The 6721-nt window shown below is 40.2% G+C and overlaps 1 non-coding gene across 1 annotated transcript; it reads right to left on the bottom strand.

Moving 5' to 3' along the window:
- Nucleotides 1–271: 271 nt before the first annotated feature.
- On the bottom strand, nucleotides 272–375 carry LOC112745650 (small nucleolar RNA R71). The gene has a single exon (XR_003173567.1). It is a non-coding gene; the product is annotated as a small nucleolar RNA R71 (small nucleolar RNA).
- Between the last annotated feature and the right edge of the window lie 6346 nt (nucleotides 376–6721).

Here is a 6721-nt window from a genome sequence, read left to right as displayed (position 1 = left end):
ACAGCTAATATCACTTGTGGAGAATCATTGTTCATTTGGTGGGAGTGCTAATGAAGATCCCAACCAACATCTCACAAAATTCCTGAGAATTTGTGACACTGTGAAGTCCAATGGAGTCCAGGAAGATGCCTATAAACTGCTTTTGTTCCCATTTTCACTTAGGGACAAAGCAGCTAAGTGGCTGGAATCATTCCCAAGGGGGAGTCTAACAACATGGGATGAGGTGGAAAGCAAGTTTCTGGCACGTTTCTACCCTCCACAAAAGGTCAATAGGCTTCGATCTGAGGTTCAGACTTTTAGACAACAAGATGGTGAAACTCTCTACGAGGCATGGGAGAGATTCAAGGACTTGACTAGGAAATGCCCACCAGACATGTTCCATGATTGGGTGCAATTGCATATCTTCTATGATGGACTCTCTTATGAATCAAGGAAGGCTGTAGACCATTCATCAGGAGGTTCATTGAACAGGAAAAAGACTGTGGAAGAAGCCATTGAAGTGATTGAGACAGTGGCTGAGAATGAGTACTACTATGCATCAGAAAGGCACAACACTAAGGGAGTCATGGAGCTGAACCATGTTGATACAATTCTAGCCCAAAACAAGGTGTTTGCCAAGCAACTAGCGGAGCTTACCAGGCAATTAGAAACAAAGCAAGTAGCTGCAATACACACACAAGATCAAGAGGAAGTAAGCATTGAAGGAGGTGATTGGGAAGAGGCCAACTATGTGGGAAACCAACAAAGGCAATCATATGATCCACATTCCAACACTTACAACCCAGGCTGGAGAAACCACCCAAACTTTGGGTGGGGAAACCAACAAACCCAACCACAAAACCACAAACCTTACAACCACAACCAACATAACAATTCCACATACCAAAACTCCAACCAAAGATCATACCAAGCCACACAAAACACTTACTCCCAACCACCATATCATGGCCAAATTAATCAACCTACCCAACCTAATCCGAACCAACAATTTCAAGATCAATTAAACCGGATAGAAGGAATGATGGCAACCATGAGTCAAGACATAATTGAATTGAAGAGCTTCAGGGATGATGTGAGAACTACCTTAAGAAACCATGGTGAAAAACTCAAGAGGATGGAATCTCAAGTAGGAGAGCTATCTCAACAGGCACCCAAATCAACTGCAGTGTTCCCTAGTGACACAGAAAAGAATCCTAAAGGGGAACAAAAGAGAGTAAGATGGGAAGAATGCAAGGCCATCACCATATTGAAGGAAGTCTCAGAAGAAGAAGGAATCAAGCCCTCAGAGCAGGAGCCAGAAATCTTGAAGGAAGGTGTGGAAGAAGCTAAGCAGGAAGGTGAAACTGAGCAAGCCAAGGAACTGCAAAAAGGCACGCTGGAAATATACCAACCAAAAGCACCATTTCCTCAGAGGATAGGAGGAGGTGAAAAAGAGAAAACCTATTCAAGGTTTTTAGAGACATTTAACTCTCTCCATGTCAATATTCCCTTTCTTGAGATTCTCCATCAAATGCCTACACACATCAAGTATTTAAAGGAATTGTTAAGCAAGAAAAGAGTTTTGAAGGGAGGACAAACGGTAATCATGAACAAAGAATGCAGTGCTCTCATCAAGAAGGACACACTCTCTAAGAAAACGGACCCAGGAAGTTTTCATATCCCTTGCATCATAGGGGAAACAAGAATTGACAGAGGATTCTGTGATCTAGGAGCTAGCATAAATGTGATGCCTCTAACTCTTATGAAAAGGCTACAACTGAATGAGGTGAGATCCACTGATGTAATCATACAACTGGCTGACAGAACTCAGAAGCAAGCTGAAGGGGTAGTTGAAAATGTGCTGGTGAAAGTGGGGGATTATTACTTCCCCACAGACTTTGTCATTGTGGACATGGAGGAAAGCTACTTACACCCTATCATTCTGGGCAGACCATTTCTAGCCACTACTAGAGCGCTCATAGATGTAGAACAAGGAGAGCTAATTCTGAGAATACATGATGAACAGCTCATTTTCAAAGTTTTCAAACCTGCATCTGAGCCTGAACCAGAACCTGAAAAGCCTAAGGATGATAGTAGCCATCTGTGTTTGGAGGAAAGTAATCCAGCAGCTGAAACTCTAAAACAGTCCTTGGAAGGCAAAAAAGAGTTGCAAGAGTTAAAGCCACAAAAATCAGTGGAAACAGATCAGAAGGATCCTCCTGACATAAGGGTCAATGAAGAAATCCTCAAGAGAAAGGGAAGAGTGATAGGGAGATTGCCAAGAGGGTGGAGAAACAAGAAAATTCCCACTGAAGGTTTTTCTCCGGGAGATAACGTGATATCAAGTCATTATCTGCCAATCCCACCTGGCCTCAAAACCATTCCTTCCCAGCTCCCTCAAGTGTTCACAATCAGGAAAATTCTTTCTATGGAACATTTAGAGGTCATCAATGAATCAAGTGGGGACGTTTTCATAGTGAGAGGAGAAGACGTCAAGCACTACAATCCACCCTAACAAGGGACAACCGTCAAGCTAGTGACGTTAAAGAAGCGCTTCATGGGAGGCAACCCATGTTTTAATATCCTTACTTTTTTTGTTTTGTTGTGCATCTAATAAAGCATGGTTTCTTATGCATGAACTTGAATCCTCAGGACAACTGCTGAAAGAGTGCACTAAACATTGCATGTAAAATGTAATTTGCCTCTAAGTTTGGTGTGCCTGAAGGCACCCCAAATTTTATTCAAAATGCATTCAATTTTTAGTGCACAACCAAAGATTAAGTTTGGTGTTCCTCTTTGAACACGGTTCATGAAAAGCACGAAGTTCCTCTGGATTTCGAAATTCATGACAAGTATACCATTCGCATGTTTTAATGCTTTGGTTTCAATTACTTAGGGTAGTAAATTTGTTTAGAATCAAAGAGCCAAGGTGACTATGATTTATTAGAATTAAGCACATTCATTAAGGACAACCAATATGGATTTCATGTCATCAGGAGACTTGACCAAACACTAAGTTTGGTGTCCAAATAATAAGTGTGCATACATGTAGAAGTCACGGCTATAAGCTCACAAAGACAATCATTGATTTACATGTGCAAGTACTATTCATAATTCACATGGACCGAAAAATGATAGCAAAACTTGTTTGTTTGTGCAGGTACAAATGAAAAGACAAAAATGGAGGAAAAAGACAAAGGGAGGTACGGTGCTTGGTCAAAAAGAAAATTCACAAGTCTTTGAAACTAACACATGGGAAAAGGAAGTTCTGCAAGAAAAGATAGCTACATGTACAACCTAATGCACCCAGAATACTTCCAAGAAAATGAAAAGCAATTCGTCCTTCTCCCTAATTCATATATTTACCATCAAGCCACCCTTCACAAATCACCCTAGCCGTCCATTTTGCACTTACGGGCATTATAAAGAACCACTTGGGGAACAAGTTCAACACCACCAAATCTCCTTCATGCACATTTCCTTCATCATAGCATAAATTATCTCTTGCCGAAAACAACCTCCCCACACTTCCAACAACACTTCTTGCTTCACCTTGTCAACTTTAGCTTGTCACTTACCAAAACTAAAAGACCAATGGCAGCTTCATCTAGCCACAAAAGAAGAAAAGACAAGCAGCCAATGGAGGAAAACAGGGAATTCGATGCATGGAGATACAGATCAGTTTTCCATGAGATTCAAGCCGAATGGATGAGACCTAAAACGGTACTAGCTGAGGTTCCCTTTGACCTTGAAAAGGATGAGTTCCCAGGTGTTTGGGAAAAGATCAAAAAGAGGAAGTGGGAGCTCCTGACTAAGCCAATCACTAAAATCAACATCAACCTGGTGAAAGAGTTTTATGCAAATGCAGTAAGGGAGGATCCAACCAAGAAACCCACATACAAAAGCTATGTGAGAGGGGTGGAAGTTGACTTCAGTCCCAAAGCAATCATGAAAACTCTTGGCCTGAAAAACATACATTTCAGCCAAGCAAGTTATGAAGAAAGGATGATAGGAGAACCTGACTATGCAACTATTGCTGAAGACCTTTGTGCCATCAGAGCTGAATGGGTGAGAAAAACAAGAGGGGCTCCAAGAGTCTTGAGAAGGGGAGACCTAACACCTGAAGCTAAAGGGTGGTATGCAATAGTTAGGAGATCCATCCTACCCACTGCAAACTCTTCAGAAATAGTCCCTAAAAGAGCCATCTTGCTACATTGCATTATGGTGGGAGGGGAGATCAAAGTTCATAAACTCATTACTGAACAGATACAAGAGTTTAGTGAGAAAAGTGACCCTGAATCCTGGCTCCACTTCCCTAGCACTATCATTAGACTATGCATCGATGCCCAAGTACCACTTGAGGATGAAAGACCTAATTGGCTATATCCTGGATTGGCCATAACTGCGTACAGAATGACTCTTGGCCCAACTCCTCCAAGACATACAAGAAGAAGAAATGAAGAAGGGCAACAAGTGGAAGCCGAGCAAGAAGCAGAACAAGAAGGACAGGAAGGAGAAGACAGAGAAGAAGAGCAAGAAGAGCAAGCAATTCCAGAAAGAAGACAAAGAATTCCCAGAGACCCCATGGATATGAGCAGAATGCAGGAAATCATGGAAGGAATGTCTCAACAATACATGAGGTCTCAGGAGAGACAAGAGGACTTTCACCTCAAAATGATGGATATGCAAAGGAACTTTGAATCAAGATTCTTGGATCTGCAAAGGGAACAGAATTTACACTTACAGGAATCTTTCAGCCACATATGCCAACACCAAGATGCCAATGTCATGGCAATTAAGGAAGCCACCACTTTGCAGAATGCAAGATACTCAGTCCAAGCTGATTACAACATCAGTTCGCAAATCAAGCTTAACTACATAGGAGAACATCTACACAAGATGGACCCAGCATTCCCGGCTTTTGATGAGTATTTCAAAGGGAGGAAAGAAGGAGAAATAAACAAGGCAATGATCCTTGAAAAAGGAGTGGAAGAAACGATGAAAAAGGCTGGATTCTGGAAAAAGCTCATAAGAAAAGACAAAGGAAGCACAAGTGGTCAAAAAGAGGCAGGAAGCAAGAAGAAACAGGATCCCAAGAATTGAGAAGAACCAAGCAATAAATAAGAGGTGGTCTCGTTCCTTAATAATCAAATGATAATTGGTGAATTGTCTTTATGAACTTTCTTTCATTATGAGTCATTTAAGTTTTAATGTGAAGTCTCTAGTATGTTGTTTGTTTATTGCTTTGAATAAAGTGAATGCCTAGATGATTGGATATAACTTCACCTTCTTAAACAAGTGCTTGCCATGCTTGTTCTGTTTCCAAAAATAAAAGAAAAGTGTGAACAAAAGTAACTTGGCTCAATTAGTGACAAATCAAGTAGAATTAAGTGGTGGTATGCATGCTTGATTGTTTAGTCAGATCACTGGAATTAAAGTGTAGAATTATCATTTTTTGTGTAGAAATTGAAAACTGTCTATGGATCTTGATGAATAAATGTCTTTGGCCATGAAAAAGAAAGAAAAAGAAGAAGAAAAAGCCACTGAAAAAGGGCAACCAAAAAGCAAAAAAAAAAAAAAATTGAGAAAATAAGCTAGGTACCAATGGTTTGAACTTCTGAGACAAATGCCTGTGGTGTTTATGTATTAAGGATATGCTTGGATGAATAGGTTCTGAGGAGTGTTTCAACACTTGGTAACTTGGGTTAACTAACCCGGGATTATCAACCAAAAGTCCATTATCAAGAGCAACCTAAATACAAAACATTTAGTCACACAAAGAGGTGCTGGGCACCAATGTCTCAAGAAGAAATGTGAACTAAAATGCCTAAAGTGGATATGTGTAGTGCACTGATAAGAAAAAGAAAATGCCAAAGGCTTGTGCAACACATGACACTAAGCAAACAAGGAGCAAAGTAGTTCTAAGAAAAAGAAAAGAAAAACAAAGAAGAGAAAAGTGCCAAGGACATAAGAATAACAAGAGGCCATAGCAGTGTTTGATGGATGCAATGAAAAGTGATGATCTTACCTGATAAGAATGAAAAAGTGATGCTGCAACTTTCTGCAATAAACCCTTCTGATGAACTTCAAATGCTTGCTAATATAGCCAATGTAATTGCTTTCTGTTTCACACTTTCTTCTCAAATAACTCAGGACTTGCTTAGGGACAAGCAAGTATTAAGTTTGGTGTTGTGATGCCAAGGCATCGTAGGCTAGTTTCACTAGCATTTTTCTGTTAGTTTTAGTTGTTTTATGCATTTTCTTGAGCTTTAAGTAACCAAGAATGGTTAAAAGAATAACAAAGCAACGAACCATCCAAACAGTATGATTTTGATGCAAATGCCATGAGTTTTTAGTTATATTACTTGAATGCTATGAATGGAAGAATTCTCATGAAATTTTGCAAGACTTTGATGCAATTGTTTGGATGATTTCAGGGAAGAAGAGGCTAGGCAAGGAAGCAACAAAAACAATAAAGGAAGCTTGAATATCACATGTGGAGTTTAAGTTCCAGTTTAAGCCTAAACTGGAGCCTAAACGCCAGAATCATGAAGGCTAAGAAATGCTGGAATTGAAGTTTAACCTCCAGTTTAACCTTAAACTGGAGGTTAAACGCCAGAATGAAAGACTCACCAAAGAAGCATTTCCACGTTTAACCTCCAGTTTGACCTTAAACTGGAGGTTAAACGCCAGAATGAGAATGCCACCCAGGAAGGAGTTCCACGTTTAACCTCCAGTTTAA

The sequence above is a fragment of the Arachis hypogaea genome, chromosome 14 (assembly GCF_003086295.3).
Source record: "Arachis hypogaea cultivar Tifrunner chromosome 14, arahy.Tifrunner.gnm2.J5K5, whole genome shotgun sequence".
In the NCBI taxonomy this organism is placed as follows: domain Eukaryota; kingdom Viridiplantae; phylum Streptophyta; class Magnoliopsida; order Fabales; family Fabaceae; genus Arachis; species Arachis hypogaea.
The sequence above is the reverse complement of the archived record's forward strand: the minus strand, read 5'-3'. Positions and strand labels throughout refer to the sequence as shown.